At 37.9% G+C, this 26,799-nt stretch overlaps 1 protein-coding gene and 1 long non-coding RNA gene across 5 annotated transcripts in view; both read left to right on the forward strand.

The window, feature by feature from the left end:
* The window catches only part of GABRG3 (gamma-aminobutyric acid type A receptor subunit gamma3), a 290,524-nt gene that overhangs the window by 185,391 nt on the left and 78,334 nt on the right, over positions 1-26,799 (forward strand). The gene's annotated exons all lie outside the window — the stretch shown is intronic.
* On the forward strand, positions 13,553-16,472 carry LOC147654061 (uncharacterized). The gene is made up of 2 exons (XR_015284392.1): positions 13,553-13,699; positions 13,965-16,472. It is a non-coding gene; the product is annotated as an uncharacterized LOC147654061 (long non-coding RNA).

Genomic DNA, 26,799 nt, shown 5'->3' on the forward strand with positions numbered 1-26,799 from the left:
AAGATAAATGAGCAGTACAAGGAAGGATCTTTTCCTCCTTTGTCCCATGTCTGCTGAATAAAAGCCCCTACAGCTCTGGACTTCATGCGTGCTCTAGGGTGGTTGCTACCTGACCTCAAGTGCTCTTGTGTTGCAGCTTCTCCACGTGTGGATACAAGAGCAGCAAAGAAATAATCATAATAAGATTGTTTGAATTTTTATTTAATAACATCTGGAAATTCCAGTAGAGTTCTCATCTCTGAACCATGGCCTCCTGGTATCATTTTATTCATAGCGTATTGGGGAACTTCACAAATTAAATTTCCATGGCAACAATGTTCGTATTATCCTAAACTTAAATACTGTCACCAAATATAAAATATGCAAAAAAATGAAATATTGAATATTAAGGTTTCCTACTTTAAAGTTATTAGCTTTCATATTTATTTGACAGGCTATATTCAGTCTCTCAAGTGTTGATCTAAAACAGATGTCAGCACTACATCAGAGTGGTGTTTGAGCTCTGATGTCAGCATGTGGGCAAGTGTCAAGTATTCACTTCAAGTGTGCTTCTCATGTCTTGAAAAGGGTTTTGGTCTCCCTGGTGTGCAGGAAAAGTGTGGCTCACAACAGGATAAGTGTTTGTACTTTAAATGCTGGTGTACTCCTCCATTCCAAGTCCAGGTTTACAAGTAAATTGGTGACAATGGAGAGGCTGTCTCTGGTCACCCTGTTGTGGTCACCTCACCTTCTGCATGCAGAAAGGAAGAACAGATGAAATTCTGTTTAGTCATGGTTTTGAAGGGTGGAAAGCCACGTGCTGGTACTGGAGAGAGGACCCATGTCATGCCTCAGTAGGTCTGCACATCCAGAGGATGGGCACCCACCCGGTGCTCTCACACAGCTGTCTTTATCAGTGCTTTCTCCAAGACTCAGCACTCATGTAGGCATCAGAAAGGAGATATTTGTCTGCAATGAGTATGGTCTTAGTGGCAATATCAGAAGAATAAAAATAGCATTCATGAGGCTTCACAGTATATTGGAGTGTGAAGTGCCAATTCATTTTCTGTTCCTGTAGCTGTCTTAAAATTATGCCTTTCCACAAAGATCTGACAAGAACAATCCATCAGCTTGTTCCCCCCCTTTATATTATAATGGGTTTGTCTTTTTTTGCTGTTTGTTTTGTTTTGTTCAAAGTTTGTTATTTGAATACTTATTTCTTAAACTCAGAACAGGCAAAGAAGCAGCTCCCTTCCTGTAAATGAGGCATCCCAGCACTGAGTGGGGAACCACCATAGAAGTTAAAGGCTTTACTCAAGAGCTCCTTTGTGGAGGATGTATTCCCTTCTTCTAGACAAAAACCAAAATCATTATAAACTTGCAGCAGCTTCTGGTCATTGATGAAAAGAGAGAGGTACAATTTCAAGGCCACTCAGGGCTCTGATGACCCCAGGAACACAGCCCAAGTTTGTTCTTTAGTTTTCAGCAGTGGAGACTGGAAGCTGCCTGCCCAGGAGGGTCGTATTCATGGCTCTCTCATTACTCAAACCTCACCATTAGGTTTGCTTTTCACTTTTTGTGATATCTGACTGAATTCTTCTAGTACAATTTAAAGTCATTATGTTGACTTTAATGTAGATGGATTTATTAGCCCTATACCTGTTTTTTATAAAGTTGAAATTACCTAGCTTTCTTATGCCTTCCATGCGCTTCTCTAAACAGACAGTTCCAGTTCACACACTTCTGACTGTTATTCCTTTCTCCAATTTTTTTACAAATTTTTAATTTCAAGTAAAAATGCAGTTCTTCCATTCAGCTCAGAGCTGAATAACACAGGTTCAGCATCTGTGTTGCTTCCTATTGGACTATGTTCTCTTTTCCTCAAACCCTTTCCCCAGTTTGTTCAGTTTTCTTTGAGTTTTATTTCATGTGAAAGTTTAACTTCGGCTTATTTATTTTCTCCTAGTAAAAACACTGAATAACACTGAAGCCAGGATGATAGATTTGTGTGGAACACTACCTTCTGTTTTGGCAGCAAAACACTGATAAGTGTTTGAAAGATATGGCCTTTAGTGCCCTTGCACTTTTTCTCTTCTGCTGGAGAACCAGCACATTGGCACATTGCTTTTCCTAAAACTATTTTAATTCCTGAGCTTTGCACAGGTGGGCATCTTGCCAGATTGCCGTGCCTGCTATGTGATTAAACCAGCTGAAACTTCTGATCCTTTATACTGCTGGAGCATAGGATCTTTTAAAGGCAAGTAGATTAGAAAGAAATAGGAAAAATACTTTAAAAAGCTCTTCTAGCAAAATTCAGTACTGGGACTCAAATATTTTTTCATGACTATTACAATAAATGAGTACATTCATGAGCCTAGAATTAATGTAGTTATAATTAAGCTGCTCTCAAAGTCATTAGATATTTTAAGCTGTTGAGCCATTTTCCAGCCCATTAACTTTATTTAGACATAATTATATTTTTTAACATGTTGGTCCAGAGAATGAAGTGCTCATGATTATACATATGCCACAGTGCAGCAGACATACTGCACAATAATGTATCTTTATTTAGGGTTATTCATATGACCCCAGATATCTGATGATGAGTTGTGGGGGATTTTTTTGTGGGGGAGGAGGACAGAGGCAGGGAGATGCTTTGAGGTGGTGGTAAGGGTTTGGTTTGCTTACTATTTGCATTTTTTCTGGAGTTTTCCCACTCTTTGTCATGGCTGTTGCTGCTTCTTCAATTGTTGCTTCTTCTCCTGTCATGATTATTGTAATTACACCCCAGCTCTCATTTCACAGTTGGCATCCTGCTAGCAAAAGATGATGGTATTACATGGAATCATTCCAGAATTAAGAGAATTCCCTGTTTTGCAAAGTTTGTGAATCTGTTGTGTAATTTAAAACTTCATTCATCCCTTGAGTTCTGGTGGTCTGACAAATATAAAACAAGAAGTAGGAAACCAGCCAAGTATTTCTTCCTGCACAGAGGTAACTGACAAACTTTCAGCCAGGAGTACTCTTGTTTGTTGGATGGAGATTGAATTTTGACTTTAAAATTCACATGTCACAGCTTAGGGAAAACCATCACATTTTTCCTTTTAGGAAGATGCTGGGAAATCTCTGCTTCTGAACAGGAGCCTCTGAGAAAGGTTAAGGTGCTTTGCTTGGAGAATTTCAGGGGGATAAAAATTCAGGGACAGTTTCAGTAATTCCCTTTTTCTTCAAGGATATTTTTAGGAGAGAGGAGTGTTCCCAGTTCTCATTGACTCCATGCTCTGTTACATAGGTACCTCCATATTAATTAACAAGGCCTCTCAAATCTGTGTTATATCCAATTATGTGCTTTCAAGTTTAACATGAAGCATCTTATCCAGAGCACATCCAGGCAGTCTGATTCTTGATAGGGGTAGTTTGGTACAGATTGACAGGATCCCCACAGGCTGATACTCAGAGCTGGAAACTGCTAGATGAAATAGGGATAGAGATATTTAAAGAGTGTTTTTCTTTTGAGTTCTTAGGCATCTTACTCAGGACTTCAGAAAACTGATACCATTGCCTGGGGGTCTCTCTTGAATTAGGTCTGAGGAACTTAACACAGGGTTTGTGCAAGTGGTACAGACCAAAATTATTTTCATCCCTAGAATGTAACAGCTTTTGCCCTACAGATGAAAGCACTGGGTTTGAGTCCTCCTTCAGCTTCAAGGGCTTTAAATCCTCCCACACAATAGAGTGATGACAGTGGAAAAATACTAAAGAAGATGTAGGAATGAAGATCAAGACAATCCTTGCCACAGGCCCTGGTATCAGCTCTTGATTGATCTAGTGAATCTTGTGTTATATTTGACCTGTCCTTACCAGAGGGCATTGCAGTCCTGATTTATCCAACTTTGCAACACAGGGCAATCCTGCAGTTAATGAATCTTGGGAATTTGGGTACCTAGAGAGTGAGGGAGGGATTTTCTCCGAATTTTTCCTGCATCATAAACTAATGTTATTGAATATCACTTCCCTCTACTCTTCACCTACATGTCATGTGAATGTGGTAGTTGGAGCTTGTATTGTTTTGGTGTGGTCTGAATAAGCTCACTGAATGAGGTAGGTATTCTCTTTCAGAGGTTTTGGGCTCTAATCTAGGTGTTCTTACTCCAAGTCACCTTTTGGGCACAGTCATCCTCCTAATGGGGATTAAAGTCAAACAAAGAAGCACCTTATGAATTCACATATTTCTTGCACTACGTAGGGATAAGAAAAGGCTTTGGGGAGTTAGGAATAGAACTGCACTTCCATTCTTAGCTCTTCGGTGAATTTCAGTGTTTATGACTAAAGTGAAACAAATAATTTCAATTATAATGATATTTTGAAAGAATGAAACTTGCTAATGAAAAGCGAGTAACCAACAATATTTAATTAATGGATTTAATTACTGCATCTAATCATTGTGTGTCATCAATCACTGTGTCTAACTAAGATAACATTAGCTATGAATAAGCTATATTGGTTTGGATGGAAAACCATCTTTCCACTACCAGTCTCAAAGGGAGGATCTGCCATTACACGTTGAATTATTGCCCTGTTCTCTGGATACTGGACTCTTGCTCCCATGCGAAGCAATGAGACGTGCATTGAGGGGTGAGCTAAAGACTCAGTTGCAGTTACATAGTGCTTGTGCTGCTTTAAGTCTTTGTAGCTCTCTTGCTTGTGGATTCTAGCTTTATTTGGCTGTGCCAATTTCAGTGCTAGGCAGTGTTGGTAGGCACATAACTCTCCCAGGAGCAGGGAGTATAGTTGAGGTGTTAGGGCTGGGCTGGACTCGATGATCTCAAAGGTCTCTTCCAACCTAGTGATTCTGTGAGTCTGGATTAAGTACTTGAAAGCAAGGTGTTTTATACAGGAAATTTTAATACTACAAATTTCAGTAGTGCTCTGTATTTTGCATTTCTTTCTGATCTTTCTAATTTCCTCTATTGTACCACTGCTCCTGTAAATACAAGTAGTATTTTTCTGAAGATTTTACTTTTCATATCAGTATAGGAAATATGTGCCCATGCTGCAGACCACCAACATTATATAGACTACACAGACTGTGTTGCGTGATTGTCACAGAGTCAAACATTTCACTCTTAAGAGATTAGCAATATATTCTGTTGATACAAGCCAGTGAGGCAACAAAGTTCAGTGGAAAATGTGGCAGTGGTTTAACAGGATTTGCTGCCAAGGTACACTGGAGTGTGGTCTGCATAGAGAACAGGGTCAGACAAAACTGCCATGGATAGCTCCCTGTTGAATCATGAGGTTTGGAAAGCACTTTATGGAAGTACCTTTTAGAAATGCATTCAAAATTCCTCAGAAGGAGATTTAGGTGCAGCTGGATTCAGACTCAGTCCTGGACTTGGTCAATGTTTATGTCTAAAGGATTACGTGTGTGCAATCAGTGTTTTATATCACTTAGCTCAAATAGCAAAGTGTATGTGTTCTTATTCCAAATTCACTTAATGAATTAGGATTCTCTGAACCTCAAAGACTAACCTTGAGAGGTATCCCTGCTCAAGGGGTGATCCTGGTGTGCAAGTCTGCTGCCACGCAGGAAAGCTCAATGGTGTCAGGGCTACCCTCTGTTTATGGAGTTATGAGCTTTACTCACATGTTCCCAGGTAAATAGCATGCTTTGAAACCAATGGGTATGAAGAATGCTGAAAAGACTATGGTTCATTGCTCCTGACTTTGAGCAAACTGAAAAAAAAAGAAAAAATTTTCAATGATTCAGCATAATAATTGGAACTAATAGAATTGGTCTATCACTTATTTCTAGATCAACTTGTAGTTTTCTCTACAGACCTGCAAGTATAATGTCAATAGTTTGGCACATTATATTGTTTACAGTAGTTTATTTTTTTAAATATCTAGAAGATTTCTTATGTTTAATTTTAAGGGAAATAAATCAATGGTTCTGATTATATTGTGCATCTCAGCTTTTCTTCTCTGATTTGTAGCCCAACGAAATGCAAAACTTCTTTTTTGAAAGCAATTCGCAGAAACATGATGTATAAAACATCCATTCAGAGTCACAGTAGTGACATGAACCAAATTGGAACAAGAGCATTGCTATTACTCTGCATGTGCCAACCTGATGCCTGATAAGAATAAACACAAACATGCAATTTCAGTGTGTGACTTTATTTGCAGAGACGTAGTCAAAGCACTAAAATCACATTTCAGTCCCTTGTATTAACAGTTTAGAGAGAAGAAACATCTCTCAGCCTTTATAGTCAACTGGACTGTAAGAACCACTACCAATATTGATTGCAACATAAGGCTGGAGATATAACCAAGCCTATTTCCCTTTTAAGTACACAGGAAGGATTAAAAGCACAAGCATTTGCTTGGTCTTGGTGGTGAGGGAGGCAGAGGGCAGGCAGAGAACACCATCCAGTCAGTATCAGCACAGATATATTGAATACTGGCAACTGTATATTTGGGTCTTGTGCTTCTGTGCTGCTTCTCAAATTAACTTTAAATTTCCACCTGGAGGTTTAATTCCCTACTGCTGCCTTGAAGATGCATAGATATAAAAGGATATGGTCAATCAACTTTCAGGAGGTTGAGGGAGAAATTTTGTTGACACCCATATGATGTATGAATTCCGCAAAAATTTCTTTTTCTGTTATTTGCATACTTTTATCTCTAGGCACTTGCATCAAGTCTCCCTCAGTGGGGAAAGCTTCAGTGTCTCAATGATTTTGGTTGCTCAATAATCCAAAAGACTTGCTCAACAGATTGTTGGAACCCTCTCTATAGCCATGGGTTTTCTGTCTATGAAAAATAGGGGTGAGGAGGGCTGGTCAGTCAGATCTTGGCCTAGCAGGACGATGTCACTCAGTGGGTGCACAAATATATGCCTGGAAACCTGAAAGCATCCCATGATCAAGCACATAAATAATGTCATGGGGTTGAGGAGCTCAGCTGTTACCCTATGAGATGCTCATCGATAAGGCAGCAAGAAGCCATCAGGGATTAGTCCCTTTTGCCATGGTACCTCGTGAGAGAGCCATTGTTCCTCACTCTCAGAAGACACTGACCATCTTTCTCCTTGCAGTGCTGTGCCTTCCCACTGGCAGAATGTAACTCCTTTTGGACAGGCAGCAACTGCAGGAAATCACCTCCAGCCTGGTTTGAGAATCCCCCTTCAGCATCTTGATCATGGGATCTGTCTCACAAGTTAACAACTATATATTTCAATCCAAAGACAGAAAAAGTGAGCGCAGTTATACTTTCTCTTATATACTGTTAGTAAGTAAGGCTGATAGGTTTTTGTTGTTTGGATTTGTCACTCTCCCAGATTCAGCCACACTGACTCAGCTAAAAAATTCAGTTTAATTTATTTTAAATAGAGAATTCTGTTTTCAATTATTTTTTGTCACCTCCCAAATGACTCCTATCTTGATATTTATTTTTCAGTTGGAGATTATGTTACTATCCTTGGATCATTTATTAGCTGGTGATGGTTCTTGCTGACTTGGTGGAGAGATTGCTGAGGAAAACTAATATATTAACCTTCCTGATATATTAAGAACTTCATCTCAGTTCTAATGGAAGCAAAGAAAAGAGGTTTTTATTTTCACATTCCATCAGAGATCAAAACTGAATCATTTATTTCATCCTGAAACTGAAAGCAACGTCTCTTAGAGAAAATTCACATGAAGAAAAAAGCTGTAGTGTGTTTTGTGTGCTTACTCTAAAACCCAGCACACTAAATCAAGTCTTCATATCTGTTACCTAAGGAATGTTAACTGAATATATCTGACAGGTTTTTTTCTGTCACATTTCATTATTGGAGATGCTGCTTAGATTTCGCTAAGCCAACCAAATACCCCAGTGATCATTTAATTATTTTGTCAGCCTGGTGAATGAATATATGTTGCTTATCTGTTGAGGTATGTACTGAAGGAAACATAATAAAATACCTGACCCACTCTGAGATCAAAATAAATTGAGAAGATAATTCCCATTGTTTTAGTAAGATTACATTTTATTTTTTTCTGGACCTTAAGTGCTTTATAGCACAGTATAATACATATAGCAAACAGCTGCTTCCAGAATCAGTAGCTGTTGCTCCTCTTATCAGCATGTTATGTATGTACAGAGGGATGTTACCTTATTGTTTGATGGACCTATCTGTATTTCAGCTAAAAGCTGAATGCTCTGCCTCACAAAGGAAGAAATCCTTCAGTTTTCCTTCAGTCCCACCCTCTCCCATTTTCCTCTTTACATTAGTATGTGAATGGAAAAAAAAAATAAAAAAGAAGCAGCCAGACAAAAAACTACTAGGGAAGAAAGTTTTAACATAACTTTATTCCATGTTTCTCACTACATGTGTTCTCTGTATTTCCTCTAATAACTTCTATGTGGCTAGACCTATGGACTCTGATGGAGTCTTGTGTTCTGTCCTTTTCATTGCCAGATTTTGGGTTGGGAGGAGTGTCACTACTGTCTAGTACAGATTTTCAATGGAGTCCTGACAGCCTGACTTGTCTCGAATTCAGAGTCACAAGCGGAGCTGCTTGACAAATATTGAGTGTTGTAAATGGGCTGTAAAAGGAATTACTCATCTTTTCTCTCCCTCAGTGATGTGCAAGCATAATTAATAGCTGTAAAGCTTTCTCAGTGGGGCTTTCCTTGGTTAGATGTCCTCAGCAATCACACATTCTGGTGTTCACAGAATGCAGGAATAGAATTTCTGGATTAGAGTGATTTTAATATTAAAGTCATTTGTGAATACAAATATTAAAGCATATGTGCATACATATGTCTTCTTAGGGGTTACCATCTGCCTATGGCATGTACATGATATCTGGCATGTTTTTAGGAAAAGCTGAATAATCTTCTTTTTGAAATAAAATAACATATATCATAAAGTACATATTCCAGCTCAACAGGCATCCTCTGATTATGAAGTTTTGAATGTGTGAAGTTTGTCTCCTTCCTAATACATTAATATTTTAGGTGCAATTTAATGACAGGCAATTGTTTCAATGCTGTTTGTCTCTACAGAATCCCTCAAGGATGTTGATCCGATGTGTGATAATGAACAAATATTTTTTAATGCCTTGTATTAGTGTTCCACAGGGTCATATCATGGGAGGTGATTTCCAAGTATGATATTCTTGTTGAATAACCAGTAGAAAACAGAACACTAGAATTTCCTTAAAATCTACATTACAAAGGTTTTTTTTGTTGGATTTGCTGTTTGGTTTGTTTTTTTTTTTTCCTGAGCTACAACTATGAGCTGTAGAACTTGCTTTCAGAGAAAATATTCACAGCTATTATGCATATCTGTCATATAGAATAGCTGCAAGTGACTGCACTGGGAGCAGAGAGCACTTACTCTAGACTAGAGAAAGCATTGGAAAGCACCCATACGTCACCAACATAGACTAGACAGATAATGTTACTGCTCCATCTTCCTCCACAAAGAAGCACAGGGACCCAGGTGAGTTACAGGATACTTTTCACTTGGGTATGGCTGAGATGGAGCAACTTTTCCTCAAAGCAAACCTCGCCGTGTTGTGCGTTGTACTGCTAGATAGAAAAGTGTTGGTGACACACCAGAGTTTTGGCTACTGCTGAGCAGAGCCCACACAGCATCAGTCATTTCTCTCCCATTTCCTCCACACCAGAAGGCTGGGGGTGGGCAAGATCTTGGGAGGGAACATAGCCAGGGCAGCTAAAAACTGACCAAAGGGATATTCTGTGTCATGCGATGTCTTCTCAGCAGTAAATGCTAAGAGAAAGGAGGAGAAGGAGGATGGGGACCATTCAGTATTATGACATTTTTCATCTGGAACCCTGCCCCCTGGGAAGTGGCTGGACATCACCTACCGATGGGAAGTAGAAAATGAATATTTTGTTTACCTTTGCTTCTGCATCTGGCCTTTGATTTTGCTTTATTAAACTGTCATTATCTCAACCCATCAGCTTTTTGCATTCTATTTTCCTTTCCCCCTGTCCTGCTGAGGAGAACAGTGATAAAACAGGTTGGTGGGCACCTGACATCTTGCCTAGGTCAAGTAATCAGAGTCCTTAAACAAGGCATCTATAAGTAGCAATTCTAGCATGACTAATTGCCAAAAGGGACTGAATGCCAGGTTTATTTCAGCTGGAACTGAAAAATTTGTGTCTAAACCCCAGGAGCAACTTCTACTCAGAGAAATCGTATTGCTGTCTCTCAAGTCCTGTGATGAATTACAGAAGATATTAATGAAAAAACAAGGGATTTAAATAGTGTTCCATCACTCACTGTAACAAAGGCTAAAATATAACTAGCAAGCCAAGTCCTGTACATGCTCATACTGTTTAAGTGCAGCCTGTTCTGACACCTGTGGTAACAAACTGTTGCAATGAGATATAGAGCTAATAAAACTCCATTTTCAACACAGTTTTTCTTTGTCCCCAGTGCCTACAAGAGCTTCAGGTTGTGCCTCAAGACCTAGGAACACTCACAGTGGGAGACACAGTCTTACTTTGTCTGCATGTACAGGACTCAGCCAGCCATGGACTTGTGGTTTCTACTGGCTCGTGAAACTTGTGAAAATTTCATATGTTTGAGCTTCTTTTTTGCTTTTTTTACATTTGATTGAAACTGATCTGTGAGTCCATAAATCAGTGGGAAAGGAGATCACAGAATGTCGGAAAACCTAACGCTAGCCCCATAAAGTTCTCACCTATTCTGTGTCTCAGTATTGCTGTATTCCTCATAAGTATTTTCAAAGGAAAACATCCAAGTTCTCCAGTGTGTTCTCCTGCATTTGTACGTCTTTATAACACAGATGTGAACTGCTTAATTCCAGCTTAATCAAAGCTTAAGTTGAGCTTCCAACTACTTATTCCCAGCTTAATCAAAGATCTGATCTTATATAGAGCATTTATCCAGAAATTCAGAGTTCATCAAGGTACTTAAGTATGTGCTTGTATTAAGAAGCTAAGTAGCCCTGCTGACTCCATTTGTGCATACTTTAGGACCTTGATGAGGAAGTTTCAGAATGTGTGGATAAAGACATGGTGCCTTCCCAAAGTAAATAAAGAGATGAGCTGAGACATATAAAGAATTAAAACAAAGAAATGGGGGGGGAGGGAAAAAAGCAGGGTCTAATGAAAAGAGGAATTACTGCAGTTAAGGTAGCTGGAAGCAATTAGTTACTTCTTCTAAGTTCATTAGTACAACTTATGTGAATGTTGAGGGCCATGGAAAAACTGTGGTAGCAAGTTAAAATCAGATGCCTGAAACTGTTAGTGCCCCTCATCAGCTGCCCTGCACCTTTAATGCCCAGAGTTAAGGCAATCTGATCCACCTCTGAATCAGCTCTGCACCAATTAACTTCTGATCCCACTATATTAGTTTGAATCTAAATCAGGGAAAAAAATTGGTAATAGGAGCATCAAAATGATTCAAAACTAGTAGTGAGCTTTATTTCCTATTTTATAACAAATTATTGCCATTCATAGTCTGGGATTGATTGTCCTTTGACTGCAAAACATATAATCCCATTGCCTTTTGATTAAGTGCCTTGCAAACCCCCCTGTCTTCATTTTTGAAACTAATGGCAGCATTAATCTTGGAGAGATGATTCGTGGAGCAAGATACTGCTCAGCATGAGCAAGGTTGTGCATTAAGGGAAAGCCGGTTCTACAGGGGGGGTTAGGCTTAGCTCCCTCTGTGATTAATCATCTTCCTCCCAGCTGCTGCTCTGATGTTTTTTTCTTTAATACACTCCAAATGCAAACAAGGGCATGAACATACCTGTGGCTAAAACTAGCTCACAGCTGTCAAAGTTGTTTTTCAAACACAAAATCAGACACAATTTTTAATCAGAGATATTTCTACTTTTATTTGTCTCATTATTGTTCAATCCTTGTGCTGTTAGATAGGTAACCAAGTCTTTAACAAGCCAATTCCATTCCTTATTCACATAGGCAATAGGCTGTTTTCCTTACTTCATTGAACATTGTCAGCATAGCACTTACACATCTACAATTAGGAAAAAAAGATTTAGGCAAGTAGAAAATAAAATACTACTTCACTGCAAGTTCCCACTCTCATTTTCTCCTACAGTAAGTTAGAAGACCTAAAAGCAGAAAACCAGATGGATGTTTTCAGATAAAATTTTATAAAAGGGTATTCTGGAAATCATTCTGAAGCTAAACTGAAGTACAGAGGGCAAGGCAAACATAGCCAGAAATGTGACTGTTACTGATACTAAGAAGTAGGAAACAAATGAAAACATATTGTAAAGTCTTACAAGAGGAGAGGTTAGCAGTAGGGTCTCAGAGGGAGATCTCCTCCTTAACAGATCCATAAATTACCTGGAAAGAAAAATGAATAATGAGGTTAGACAATTTGTGGATGCTAAAAAATTATTCAGGCTTTTTAAAAAAAGAAATCACAGAAATTTATGGAAAGCTGTCATGATAGTTTTGGATGGATAACATATAGCTATTAAGTGATCAGTGGCCCAGAGAGAAAAAATTATTACTCTGTGTTTCTTTTAATGTAAGAACTCAGAAACACCAAGTGAAACAATTGGGAGGCAGGTTTTCAAGAGATAGACTGTATTTCTTTTACAAAATTTGATTTTTAAACTCTGTCCCAGGTGTTCTGGCAACTAAAAATATGAATGGTTCAAAGAGCGCTTAGCCATGCATCTAGACATTGAGAAAAAAAAACATCAAGAGGTATTAAACATCAAAACAATGATGTAAAAATAGCTAGCTCTAGGGAATTGCTCCCCCAGCAGAAGACAGTCACCCAAAATACAGAAAAGTTGCAGTCTACTGGAAAGAAGAAACCATTTGTTAGGAAAAAGAAGGAGCTAGCTACCCTTTTTCACAAATTATTCTGCTTTCCTTTTTTGCATTTCCTGTTTTAGATTTCCTTTCTTCATGGTTATTCCAATGGTCCTTTAAACAGGGAGAGGCTTCTCTGCCGTCAGGAGCTGACTGTATTCCCTTTATTGCCTATTATAAACCAGATGTTTTGGTATCATCACAATTAAAACAGCAAAGCAAATGTCACTCAGTGGTGAGAGGAGGATCTTGTTGCATTAACTTTAATAGGATGATTATCCCAGAGACAGCCAAGCCAGGGAGCCAGAGCAAAGATGTGTCTTACACCTGCACGTGGAGAACCATTAGCCCTGTCTCTGAACTGATCCCTGCATGAACAATGCAGTATCTGAGTTTGAGGAGTACAGTTATTTAATATCAATGTGTCTAAAGGACAAAAACTTATTTTAATCTGCAAAAACACTAAAATTCCCTGGCAAAATGTCTAGCTGGTATTTTGTATCAGAGGAAACCAGTGGTGAGTCTTTAAAAAAATAAAAGGCAAATGTGATATAACACCAAAACTGATCATTGAGTTTCATGTTATAGAAAGAAATCCAGATGAATAATACATAAAGTTTGAAGTGTGCAGCCAAGAAAATCTCCACTCTGTTTATGTTGTAATGACATCTCTCAGGCTCACTGAGTTAGACCTTCCTGATTACTTATTGCAGGTGCCTGGAGACAGGCTGCACCTCCTTTCCTTCTCAAGAAGCATTTTTATTGTGTATATGGTTATCTAGTCTATCATAAGGCTTTTGGAACCTCTGCTGATGCCTGTTGATTTTGATGGGCTGCTGCTCTTAAGATACTGCATGTTCTTTGTTTAATCACTGTGGTAAGCAGTTTTATCATTCAGCTGAATTGCTCTCTTAGCTTTAAAAAACATTGATTACAGGGTATGCAGTGACAGCACTCTTTTTTTAGACTTTAAAGCTGCAGACGAACCCCCTCAAGTATCTGGCTCCTTCTTTAACCTTTTCCTGCTAAAATAAGCAATGAACAAATGCATCACATCCTGTGGCCTACTGCATTAATATAAAACTTTCAGAAATACTCTGTGAGTTCTTAGCCCTTTGCTATGATTAGTTCTCATCCTTCAGGTACATTTGGTGAGCTGTGGCACTCTACCATGGGTGCAGTATGTGTACTGCTGCTGACTTGGATTTCCAGTGCACGGGGAGATGAAGGAACAAGGCAGACCCCAAGTGGTGTGGGGTCTATTGATGAAATACCAAGAGATGGGCCACCCAAAGACTACATGAGAGGATAGCATTAGAAAACAAGCAAGGCAATGATTTCAAAACATCCTTGAGATTATGGTGACTTGCTGGAGGAGCTTGTAACTACAATGGAAAGGTGAAATTCATTCAATCATTTGCTATTAATGGTTCACTGAGCTCTCATCTCTACTTAGTGGGAAATCGTACTAAATCTAGTGACCTTTGGAACAATTTCATTAATGCCTAACTGCTTTGCAAAACAGTTTGAAACCTGATTTACTGGAGTAATATTCTCTGTTCTTGTTTAAGAAGTGTCTCTGAGGTCTGTTTTTAATAAAGTGTTACAGAGCTCTTGGAGCTAAAACCGGAACGCGCAGTATGTGAAGAACTTTCACGGGGAGCATTTAAAGTAATTGTGTTATGCAGTTGTGTTTATACAAAGTTGTCATTTGATTGCAGTGGTTGTCACTAGACTTTTGCTTATAATCTTCCTTGGGAAAGATGAAAATATTGCTCTTAAGTAGGGATATTCCACACAATTTGCAGCAAGGGTTCTTCTTCAAGGGGTATATGTGGTCATGGCGGGTGTGTTCCCCAGGTTTGCTGCCAAGATATTATGTGCTAGATACATTTTGAAATAAATGTGCCCCACAAATTCAAACACTGGAGACCATGAACTAGTCTGGTACCCAACAGAACAACAAAAAGTAAAGGTGTACTCTGTCTTTCCATCACAAGCTGTAAAGTTAAGTAGACAGTGTAAATTAAGACTGTGTAGCAGGAACCAGCAAAAACGCAGATTAAGGAATTTTGCCTTTTTTAGGATGGTCTTATCCATATTATTTCAGTTTTATGCTCCAGTGATTAAAATTGGCAGGGTTAAACTGGCAGGGTTTCAAAATTAAATTATCACAATAAATGTACACAATAAATAAGGATCAAAACTGAGTAAAATTTCTGTAGTGATATGTAATTTTTTTGAAAGAATTTTTTAAGCAGTTAAATCTGCTTAACAAGGACACTAAAGCTCAGCAAGAGACCTCACAGGGCACGTAATATCAACAGTAGTTTATGAGACACAAAATAGTTAACAAATGAGCCTGCAATACCACTGAATACTGGATATAAAAAGGTAAATAATTCCTAAAGTATTATTAGAGCTTTGTTTATATTTTGCCACCATTTTTCCAGTTACCATGGCAACTCTGCCTGATTGCCAGAGTCCTGTAAGGCATTTTTTACTTTGGCAAACACAAAAGCTGGTAAGCTGGCTGCAGGGATGCTGGCAGACTGGGACATGCTGTTTAATAGCCTGAATGTCCCTTCAGAGATTAACAACTAGAGTGGCACCTAACAATCAGTCATCCTTGCCTTGGCTGTGAGTACTTCACATCTCTTATGAAATGGGAGTTATCCCTAAGATATTTTGTTCAGGAAATAAAGGCTTCACTGCAGAGATAGAGAAGGAAAAAATATTTTATTTAACAAAGCCATAGGTTTCCTGACATTTTTCTCCATTGCAAATTCCTATAATTTTAATACTCAAACAGTAAATGCTAGGTAAGAATAAAAAAGATTCCAAGAAAAAAAATAGGAGTAAAAACTTTTTTTATAGCTATTTATGAGAGAATACTTATTTGTAACTTCAGAAATTAAGTTGATTCAAATCACAAAGATCTGCTAGTGGAAGACCTCTGTTAGCCACTGTCCAACCAAATATTCCCCTCTGACATCTTATGAATTGTGTGGTAAATGACAAACCTTTTGTCCTCCCTAGAAAAGCCTGTATCACCTAATATTAACACTAACATAATGTGCATCTAAAAAGAATTCTTTTTTTTCTTTCACCATTTCTGTGAGTGAACTTCTGAGAAGGAGTAAAAAACTGGTATGTGTTTAGTGACTACTTCTATTGAACACTCAAACAGCTCCAGATACTTATGTACTGGGAATATCACCTTTCCATAGCTGAACAGGAGTGCTTCTGATGATGTGGAGACTTTGAGAGTCCCCAAGTCTCCACTCTTTGTAAAGGCAGTGGTGCTTCATAATACTAAAGAATAGAAATGTAAAGATGCAAAAATATGAAGGGGCAATACAGTACTTTTTTGTGTTGAAACAGATTCAAGGACACTTACATAAACCTTAACAGAAGTCTATTTGATCAGCTGTAAAAAAACCTTCAAGAAGAAATTCTATAATCTATGCAACCTTTAGTAGAACTTTACTGTTTTGTGGGTTTTTTCAGAACTAAAAAAATCAGACTTATCCATAATTTACTAATGGACCTTTTGAACCTGTTTTCTCTCTACTTTTCTGAAGGACTCTCTTCACCTTGTTGGTATTTCTCAGAAAGGGTGGCACTGTGAATAAATAAACATAGGCCTTGAATCTTGTTCATGTCTTTTTCTACACAGTTAATGCATTTATTTTTAAAAAGTTTCATCATATTGATTTTTGACTCTGCTGACCCTATCTCAAATTTAACCACATAATTTGAGCTGTAATCTAATCCAGTGTTTGCAGCTCTTTTGAAAGCTGGCATCATTTACAGAATTTGAAAGTATTTTTTTATGCCATGATTCAAGTAATTCAATGCTGAAAAGAGTGGAAACAGGACTAGAATACAGCTGTATGAGCCCCTGTTTGAGATTTCTCCCACTGATGCCAATAAGCATGCAGTAGAATAAGTCCTGTTTTTTTACTAAAACATTGTGATAGGCTCTCTTGGGACAGATAGTCACAGGAAGCCACTGGTAAACCAGGGCATTTCAAAATGGTCCCAAAAATGTATGCAAGCATAGGTCTCTCTCCCTGAAATTCCTGCTGAAAGTATGTTCAAAGTGGGCAATCAGAATAGAGCAAAGACTCTCTGCTGCCCACAGTAACATCTGTGTTCTGGGAGCTGAAAGAGCCCAGCTGCCTTTCCCAGTTTTCCAGGATGGCCACCCCTCCTGTGCAAACTGGACACCTGAGTAGGGCCACACACATCCTCCAGCATCTCCTGCTCTCCTGCTTTGGTACATCTGTGGCTGTATTGTATCAGCTTCTTGTTTCAGGCCAGTGGACCTTTCCCTTTTGATTCCCCTTACTGTGCTTTGGACACCATGGAGATGGCTCAGGGCTCACAAGTGAGATTCCTTTTAGATGAAATGGTTTAGATGAACTGGGAGCTGTGTTCCAGCAGTGCATCAGAGACACACACCAACTGTGAAAGGGCATTTAGAACATAGGCCAGACTAAAATCAACCTAAAGGAAAAAATTGTGAAAATGTTCTGATAACACCAACAGCTGCTGCTCCTAGTCCTGTTTTTTTGGGTTTTTTTCAGTAGTAGAGTAGCAGAGGAGAAATCTTTATTTCTAGGCTTTCTGCAGCAAACTGCATTGTCAGAGAGAACACTGTCAGATAAAGCAAAATAGACTTGAGGATTCTAGCTGGTTATGAAAAAGTCTTTTTTTTCTGAATTGTCTGTTGTAAAAAGGATCAGCTTATACAAGAAATTCCTAAATTGGGTTTAGTCAAGTCATCCTCTTGTCACACAGCAGCTAAACCCCAGAGTGAGTGTAAAGTTCAGAAATATTTTAGCAGGCTACAGTTGAATCCACTGGATTGAGATTCCTGATTCTGCATAATATAGGCACTCAGATCACTGAACTATGTTTTTTTTTAGCAACTATACTTCTACTTTTCATTAAATTGAAAACTACAGAAGAAATGTCAATGCTTCATGAAGCACTTATACCCACAAAGGTAGGATGTTGAAGCTAGCATGTAATAAGAATGTAAATAATAAATAATGCATTAGTGTCTAGTCCATCAGCAGTTATGTATTAAATAGGGATTTCTGAAGCCAAGAGAGCTTTTTGAAAGCAAAGTTTTGAAATAAATGGAGGGAAAAGCAAAATAAAATTGACCTGAAACAAGTCTACCTCTACAGATTTCAAAGACATAATCCCCAGGAGCACAGCAAAAGCTTTCTTACTCTTGTAAAATAAGGTAGACTTGATGTGAAAGATTGACCCAGATTTAAGGAATTTGTGATTCCTTAGTACACATGTAAAGAAGGATTGCCACTTGCAAGCACATAATTTACAGATCTTTTAGGTAAGCTTTGCTATTTCCAGCCCACACTCCCCATTTCCAAAGAAATTAATTCATTTTTCTAAATTGAGTATGTATTTCTTTTATAGCTCTGTAATAGTGGATACTATTACTTATAGTAATCTCAGAATTTTTCCTTAAGAATCTTCTGTTTGTAAACCTTCATGAGTAAAATAAGCACACAGTAATTGCACTACGTGCTGACACACCCTGCTCAAAAGTGAGAGTTACTACAGGGCTCTTAGGTTGTACCCATGTACTCAGCAACACAAACGGCCCCTTGACATAGGTGATAAATTCTGTAAAGATGGAAGCAGATTCAGAATAAAAGATTCTGCCCAGAATCTTAAATTTCACTGATTTTCTGTTCATGACATGCAGAAGATATGGACGAGATTAGTCATAAAATAGGACACGCAGAGAGATTTGACTATCTTTTCAGATATTTTGAGCTCTAAAACTATAGCTTTGTTATTCCTGGTTTTGCTGCTGTATTGTACTTAGCAGCTGGCATAAGAACATAAGAAAGGCCATATAGTACCTGTCCAAATTTCTAGCTCTGTATCCTGTTTCTAACTGTAGCCAAGACCAAATGCTCATAGAAGAGTATAAAAATGGAAAAGTTTTAGTATTTTCTGTGCATTCTCCTATCCCTCCCATATCTTTAACCCAAGGATATCTTGAGCTAAAGATGACATCTTTGCATTTAATTGCTTTTATGCATTTTTCTTTTGGACTTCTTCTTGTGGATTTTTAAACTTTATGAAACCATTTAGTATCTAGAACATCCTGTACCTGGTTTAACCATGTTTTGGGGAAGAAATACCACCTTCACTTTGCTCTGGAACTGTCATCTGGTTAATTTTAAACCTCCCTATATATAAGTGTAAGATATATCTGTTGGATGGCAGTCAGATAAACAATCAGCAAATAGTTGCTCCAGCTGCTCTTAGAAAATAATTTGAAACCTTGTTGATTCTCATTGACAGCTGAGTAATTGAAGATGTTGTTGAAAAAGTGCATCTAGAGTTTTTTTAGCATATAGAGGAGGCATAAAAAGGAGATTTTACCTACCACTTAAGAAAAATTAGTCTTGAATGCAAAAGGAACTCAGCTCTGGTTCTTTGTGAAAAAGAGCTAAAACATGATTAAAGTAGCACAGGCTAACCACTAAAGGTTGCAGGATTCAGACAGCCCAAAATTATAAGGGCTTTGGTAATGTATTCTTGTGAATATTGCTGTGATTGTTTTTATCTCAATGTCTGCTTCTCTAATAGCTGTTTAAGGGAATAATCTTTATACATAAATAGGTGCAGAGAAATCCTGTCTCCTCCTACTTCCCTGTTTCAAGTGTGGCAATATTCAGGATAGAGGTTATGTGGGGAGGTGTAGGGTGAAATGTCTTCAGCTCCCTTGCTGGGATTCTCCAGTAGATATAGCTGAGTATCTTTGGAGACTGGAGTTACAAGGTGGAAAGAAATCTTGCATTGTCAGACACCAAGAAATTTCAGGAAGAACCCTGTGTCTCCATTCCTGTGGTTTTGTTTATCCATGACTTTGCAGGCTTTAAACCCAACAGCATTTCTGATAGGGTTTGCTTCAGTTTAACTCCAGAACTTCCTGTAGGGATCAGTGCAGCTGGTGTTTTCCCCAGACAGTGTTCCAGGCAGTGTTCCCCAGAGCTTAAGGAGTGGTTGTTCCTTTCTTTTCCTCACTGGTGAGGCCAGATCTGGGTACCTCAAAACAAGGCAGATATCAGCAAACTGGAAAAATTCCAGCTGAAAGCCACTAAGGTGGCTGGGGAGAAGCTGAGAAAGATGGGTTCATTCAGCCTGGAAAAGAGAAGGCTAAGGGGAAGGACAGTCTCTTCTCAGAAACACAAAGCAAAAGGACCAAAGCAACAATTGTAAGTTTCAGCAAAGGAAAATCCAGCTAGGTGTAAGGGAATAAAAATCTCCTGTCAGAGTAGCTAAATAAACAGGTTCAATGGGAGAGGCTCTGGAATCTCAGTTCTCAGAAATTTTTCAAACTCAGCTAGTCCTGATCCAGCTTTGAAGCTAACAATGCTTTGAACAGGGAACTTGAACTGAAGGACCTCCTGAGATCCCTTCCAATATTAATGTTTCTATGGCTCTGTGAATATGACTTTGAAGTAAAAATCTCTTCTCTTCACTTTATGGCCTGCAGTCAGGTTGCTCTATTAATATATAAACAAATTAAATAACAAGGTAATTGTCTTTATTCTTAATACCAAAGAATTCCACTGCAATGAAAGTGAAAAAAATTCAGAATATTCTAAGTAAGGAATCCTAGCCACCAATATGGAAGATTTTCCTTATGAGCATGAAACTTTTTCATTTAGAAAATGAGTCTTCTGTTGTACTCCAATATGATATAATATATGCCATTTGTGTCATTATGTATGACAAAAAAGAAAAGTATTTACATGCATAGCTCACAAACCAAAAAACAAATGGCATTCGATCTGAAACTCCAGGACAGTTCCATAACCACATAAAGCTCTGTTATCTGGTGTGGTTTTTTTCCTTGTCAACCATTTGGAAATTTTGGGGGTTTTTAATACAAGAAAAAGAAAAAATAAGGTTTCATCACAAACATTGCCTCTTCACTATCGCATTCTATTATATAAGGCAACACAGTAGTTACTGTAGAAATTACATCTCTGTTGTCAAAGAGATGTTAAGAATGGGACATAAAGCTGAAAGAGAGCCCTTGTCTTCGTGTTCCTAGTGCAACTTAAATGTAGTATTAACTGTACAGGAATGCCTCCAAAAGTATTGAGAGCAGACTAATAGACATTCTCATTATGTATGTACTGAGCTCCTCAGGCCACTAAGATCACAGATACAGGTAGAAATAAATATAAAGGATTATCATAGATAAAGGATTTAAAATAGGATGTTTTTTGAATAAATATACAGAAAAAATAATGGAATAGGCTGTGAAGTATATAACAATTGTAGTAATAGTACACAACTTTGAAATGAGGGTTTATTTTCTTACCATTTCAAATCCTGCCATTTCATTTTGTCATCATATCAAAAATATTTTTCACCTGCCTTTCTTAATTTCTTCAGAAATGGAATCTTCATAAAATCTGGTTTTCAGTATCACCGAGAAACAGAGTTCGAAATTGGTAAATTATTCTGTTGCTCATGTTAAAAATCCATTTATTACCTTTCCTTTCTGTGTGAGCTTTACTGTGCTATCGGGACCATGCATTATTAAAACATTATTTATCAGTGAAGCCAATGGAAATTAGTTGGATTCTCATGAGGACTGTACCTCTTAAGTAATAAAGGCCTTTTCTTCTCCAGTCTTTTTGCACAGTAACATCACACACAAACCAGTGAGAAGTGCTGCTCACTGTCTCTTGGCACAGTGGAGTGTTGTCTGTCAGAGCCAACTGTGTTCGAGGAGAGGATCAGATCTACTCTTAGACAAAGCAAGGCAGCCTGGAACTTGTTATACAGTAAGTTCAGGTGCTTCAAAGAGAAATACTTCTATAAACCAGCGTACAGACCCACAGCCAAACCTCTGCAGTCTTTGGAGCAGCTGCTCAACCTTCTATTTTAACTTTGTTTTCACATCTTCACTGAAGAAGCTCAGTTCATGCGGAAGAGCAAACTTGTTTTTCTACTCTCATATTCCTTTCTCAGAATACAGCTGAAGGAATATGTTTTCTTATCAAAAATAGTACCATGACAATGTCTGTGCACTGTGCACTTTCCTCTTTCTAACCAAGCACACACAGTTCAATAAATATCTGAGCATCCTTTAAAAATAGTGTCATTTTTGTGAAACACCCCATATGTGGTATTCATGTCATGAATGGAGGTGGCTCGTTACCTTAAAACAGTTACCAAGTGATGGCAGACAATAACTGAAAAATACTGTAACTTTATTGGATTGACTGATCAAAAAAGGAGCCAGAAGAACAACATTTCAAAAGAAATTTCTGTATTTTGTGAAGACAACTTAACCTGTGATTAAGTGTAGAAAGCTTTAACTGAGACATTTTTACCCCTTGGTATAAAAGCCTAAACCAGTTACTGGAGAAATACTGTGATCATAAGTCCTACAGAATATTTTGTGTAGAATACTGGTAGATTAAATTTATTTTTTTTTCATGCTATTAAAAAAAATGTATGTATAGAAAAAACTGCCTGTGACGGAGCTTTTCATATCTTCTATATATTTGCAGTATTTCCTATATTAAAAGACAGTTTATTGCAGACACATTAAATTTGTAACAGATTTTAAAAGTCAAACTTCACAAAATTGGGGTTGAGGTTTAGTTTGGAGTTCAACATTTTTAAGTGGATAATTTAGCATTATCACATTTAACTTAGCATATCTTTACCTTTTGTACTCGGTTTTGTGTTCTTCCATCCTTTTGGCTTATTAAAAAAAATGAGGAAATGATTGTACATGACCTAGAAACTTTTTGCTTGATACTCCATCGACCTTGATCATGTTCATGTTCACCAAGAAATGTAATACAAGAAGGAAATGACTACTTTTGATCTTTCTTTGAAATCTTTCGTATATCAAAATGTATGCAGGACTGTCTCTGATATCTTGAGATGGCTCAGTTCATTCCAGTATTAAACTTCGCTGAATATTTATTCTCGTCAAGGAATAACTAACATGATCAGTTGAACTTTCCTAGATACTAGTAATTCCCAACCAAATAGGACCTGTGGAATCATCTTCATCAGAAGCATATCATAAATTGGCATATTTTTAATATCTGACAATTTTAAGCTCCAGCCGCTGGATAATATTCAATTATTTGGAATGTTAAAACCCATATCTGATGTATATGTGGGTTAAAAGATTCTTTAGCATTCACAACAGGCAGGTTCCTTGGTGACTCTCCACAGCTACCTTCTTTGAACATGGTATGTCTGCAGTGAGACTGGAAACCAGATTTCTTGATCTGATAAAGAGCAGAAAAAAAAAATTCTGTTGTTGAAAAAGAAGCCATCCCCCTCCACCAAGAACAGTTTCTTGGTACTGTAGATGGTTTAAATTGACTTAAAATCAAATTGTCTTTCACCAGTGTGGAACTCTGCCAACATTCTTCCTTTTCCAGCCTTTCTTCCTCTATCTTCTCCTTTGCTCTCTGGAAATCTCACATCCCAATTTCTGGCAGTAAAGGTCTTGAATGTCATTCTCTAGCACAGCATTCCAGTTTCTGCACACTGTAGCAAATAATTTAATCATAATAGATTATGTGCTATGCAAATGTAAGCTAATTAACAGTGTGAGAAATTACATGTATTTCTTACAAAAAGGTAGAGCCTAAAGAAAGAAATATAAAGCAGTGCTGATGCAGGTATTTGTATGTATAAAACAGTGTGTCTATATAACAGTAGACAGGCAGATGGATGCTTGGAGAATGGTGGAATGGATGCATGGACATGTCACCTGAATGAAGTAAAGCCATCCACACTGCAAATGTCATTTCTTCTACTCATTACACAGCAACATTGTTACTCCCATTACAATGGCTGTGGTGCATGAAGGCAAGTGATTTGAAATAGAGCATTAATGATGTATTGCAGAGATGAGTATAAATGGGATTTATTCTACATATGGATCATTTTTCTTTGGCTTTTCTGTTAAAATCAGACATAATACTAATTAAAAATAACCAAAACACCTAGTTGCAGACAGATTGTTTGTTAACAAAATAAATAGCCAAGGAGTAAGGACAGCAGGAACAAAGAGATAACAGAAAACTCACTGCAAAAGGTGACACAGAACATGCACCTTCTGTCCCTTCTGTTCTCCCTTTAATTAAAAACAGAAGCAGGAAACAAATTAAGAATATCAAACTTCTTCTCTGTGCAATTCTCAGACCAGACATGGCATGCATACCATCTGAAAAAAAGTTCATGTGATGGGTGGCATCTGATGGGGTTTTTGGCCCTTTTTTATCCCATTGGTGCAGGACTACAGGGCAATTTAATACTGAACTAGTAGATGTGATTATACCATCAGCTTGGTTTGCTCCTTGTTTTGCTATCAGCTCTGATTTTCTCCAGACTATTTACATACATCAGAGTCTGGAGTACACCAAATTGCTATGAAAATAGACCTGAATTGCTTTGTATCCAGCACTGTCTCAAGTTTTGAGTGTAAAGAACAGAACTAGAATGAAACTAAAATAACTAGTGTAATTTAAAAATACAATTTTTTGCCTTCTTTGAATTTTTGGACTCTGAGGATGAGATCCATCTCCCCTACTTGTAAATTGAGGAAAATATACACCTTCAGAATGTGATTCATATAATGTGTGTTAGAAAACTCTTAGAAAATGCTGAATCCCATTGTAAAAGCACACACAGAAATATTGTCTGGATAATCTCAGATTATTAGTTGAGATTATTAGTTTATAGTAGATTATAAATTCTCTCAGTTTTGGATATCTAAATTGAGGCAAATGAATCTGAATAATATTTAATCTTGGTATCCTGGAATATACAATAGCATATATTTTCTTCCCTATTTTTAAAAGGTAAAAGTTGCTAATTCCTTTCTGAAGATCATATTCTGAAAGCAGACACATAGACCCATGTCAAAGTTATTTTCTATCCTTGCTGTAATTTATATGGGAATTAAAGATGTCCTAGGTGATTTGCATTTGCATTTATTTCTGAAAATATGAGCTTACAATGAAGGTATGATACAACAAGGTTAAGGTGCCTCCAGTTTTGGTAAAATTATGTAAATGCAAAAACTGTAGAGAATTTATTAAAAGTTAATCTTTCATCATATAGATGAGCTCAGAATCCACTTTAATGTCTTTGCTGCTGGCTTTTAGTTAGTGTCTGTAAATCTTCCTTAGGTTTTCCAGTCAGAAGGGCTGAACCATCCATGCCCTTCGCCAGCACACTATATAACATGCACACACAGATTTCTCCTGCTTTGTAGTGAGATCAAAATGTGGAATCCTTAATCCTAAAATATGAAATGTTCCTGTTGTTTTCACTCATTCTTAGCTTTAAAAGGTTAGCACATTTAAAGCTGAGAGTTCTCTTCAGTTTTCACCCAGACCAATTCCAACTAAGTTCCAGGGAAAAGGAACTTATGAAAAATGAAAAGCATAAAGCTTTGTTAGATTGTGAAGGCTAGATCAAGGTAAAGCTGTAGCTCTGGCTTTTCAAGACAAAGTGGGAATAACTCCCTCTCTGCTTCCATAAGGTACAGGTATCAAACCTAATGAGGGGAGGAGGAAGAAGATGAAATTATTCATTAAATTTTCCTCTGCAAAAGAAAGCTATTGAAGGAGGGGTTAGCATACAATTGAGGAAGAGCCATGCCACCTCTAAGTGATGTGCAGAAGCACAGCCACTCATTTGCATGCTTTGGAAAGCCCGCTCTGCAATTGCAGGAGTCCCTTACTACAGGCTGGGAATTCAGAACGCAATTAAATCATCAGCTAAAGACCTCAGTGCACAGCCTGTAATACCATAGTATTCACAATAAAGTATGGAGCATGGAGCATATAGTGTTTCTTCTCTGACTTTCCAGATATTCTTCAAAATTGAAAATGCAAATAGTCATTCTGTGAATCTCTGTAGTTATGATAATCTTGTCATCTAATGGAGTGCGTGTTTTTCTCAGTCAATTGAAGTCAAGAATAAACAAACAATGCATGGGTTGGTGGTGTGGTTTAAGCTCAGCTGCAAGTTAGGACCAATGCAGTCACTTCTCTCCCCTCACTCCCTCTCATGAAAGACAGAGAAAAAAGGGTTACAGAAGTTACAGGTTGAGACAAAAATTTTCTGGAAACAGCAATGAGATAAGAAAACAAAAACAGTAACAGCAGCAATAGTAATAGCAGCAATACATAAAAGACTGATTACATGCAAAATCCTCACTGAGTCTGTGACATGATCATGGCCAGCACCACCCCACTGCTCCCTCCACAGTTTTTTTTCTCAAGCCCAAGACAATGCAAGAAAAAAGGCAGACAAACCCTCCAGTTGAGATGATAATCACCACCCTGCTTGTCTCACCACCCTCTCTTGCGGGAAAGACAAAACTGGCTTTGGACTCCCCTGCACATGACCTTCCTCTCCACCCAAAGCCACAACCTTTTCTTCTCAGAACTGCAAATCCCTTATTTCTGTCTCCCTGCAGATACACCCCATATATATATATATATATATATATGGGGTATAGAATAATGACCTAGATACAAACAACCTGCTCCAGGCTCCACCCCTCATGTCCTCGGCTGAAACCAGGACAGCCGGCCACTGTCATTATCCCTGTGCCACTGATGCAGTTTTTGCAGGTTACAGCATTCTGGAGAGCAGGAGCCATTGCTCTGTAATGAAGTAAACAAAGGAACTTCATCCTCAGGAGGGTGTTAACATCCAGGATGCACACAGAAACTCTGGGGCTGACCCAAAGAACTGGTGACTAAAAGTTGTAGAAAACTCAGTGTGCCTGGCATGCATACTGAGAAAATACCTCTGTACTAGGTCAAATAGTGAATAAAATATGAAGCTAGAGGAATTCCCAGTTTGAAAGAATCCGTTTCATGGCCCTACAATATGTGGCAATTTCCACTT

The sequence above is a fragment of the Cyanistes caeruleus genome, chromosome 3 (assembly GCF_971803275.1).
Source record: "Cyanistes caeruleus chromosome 3, bCyaCae1.hap1.1, whole genome shotgun sequence".
In the NCBI taxonomy this organism is placed as follows: domain Eukaryota; kingdom Metazoa; phylum Chordata; class Aves; order Passeriformes; family Paridae; genus Cyanistes; species Cyanistes caeruleus.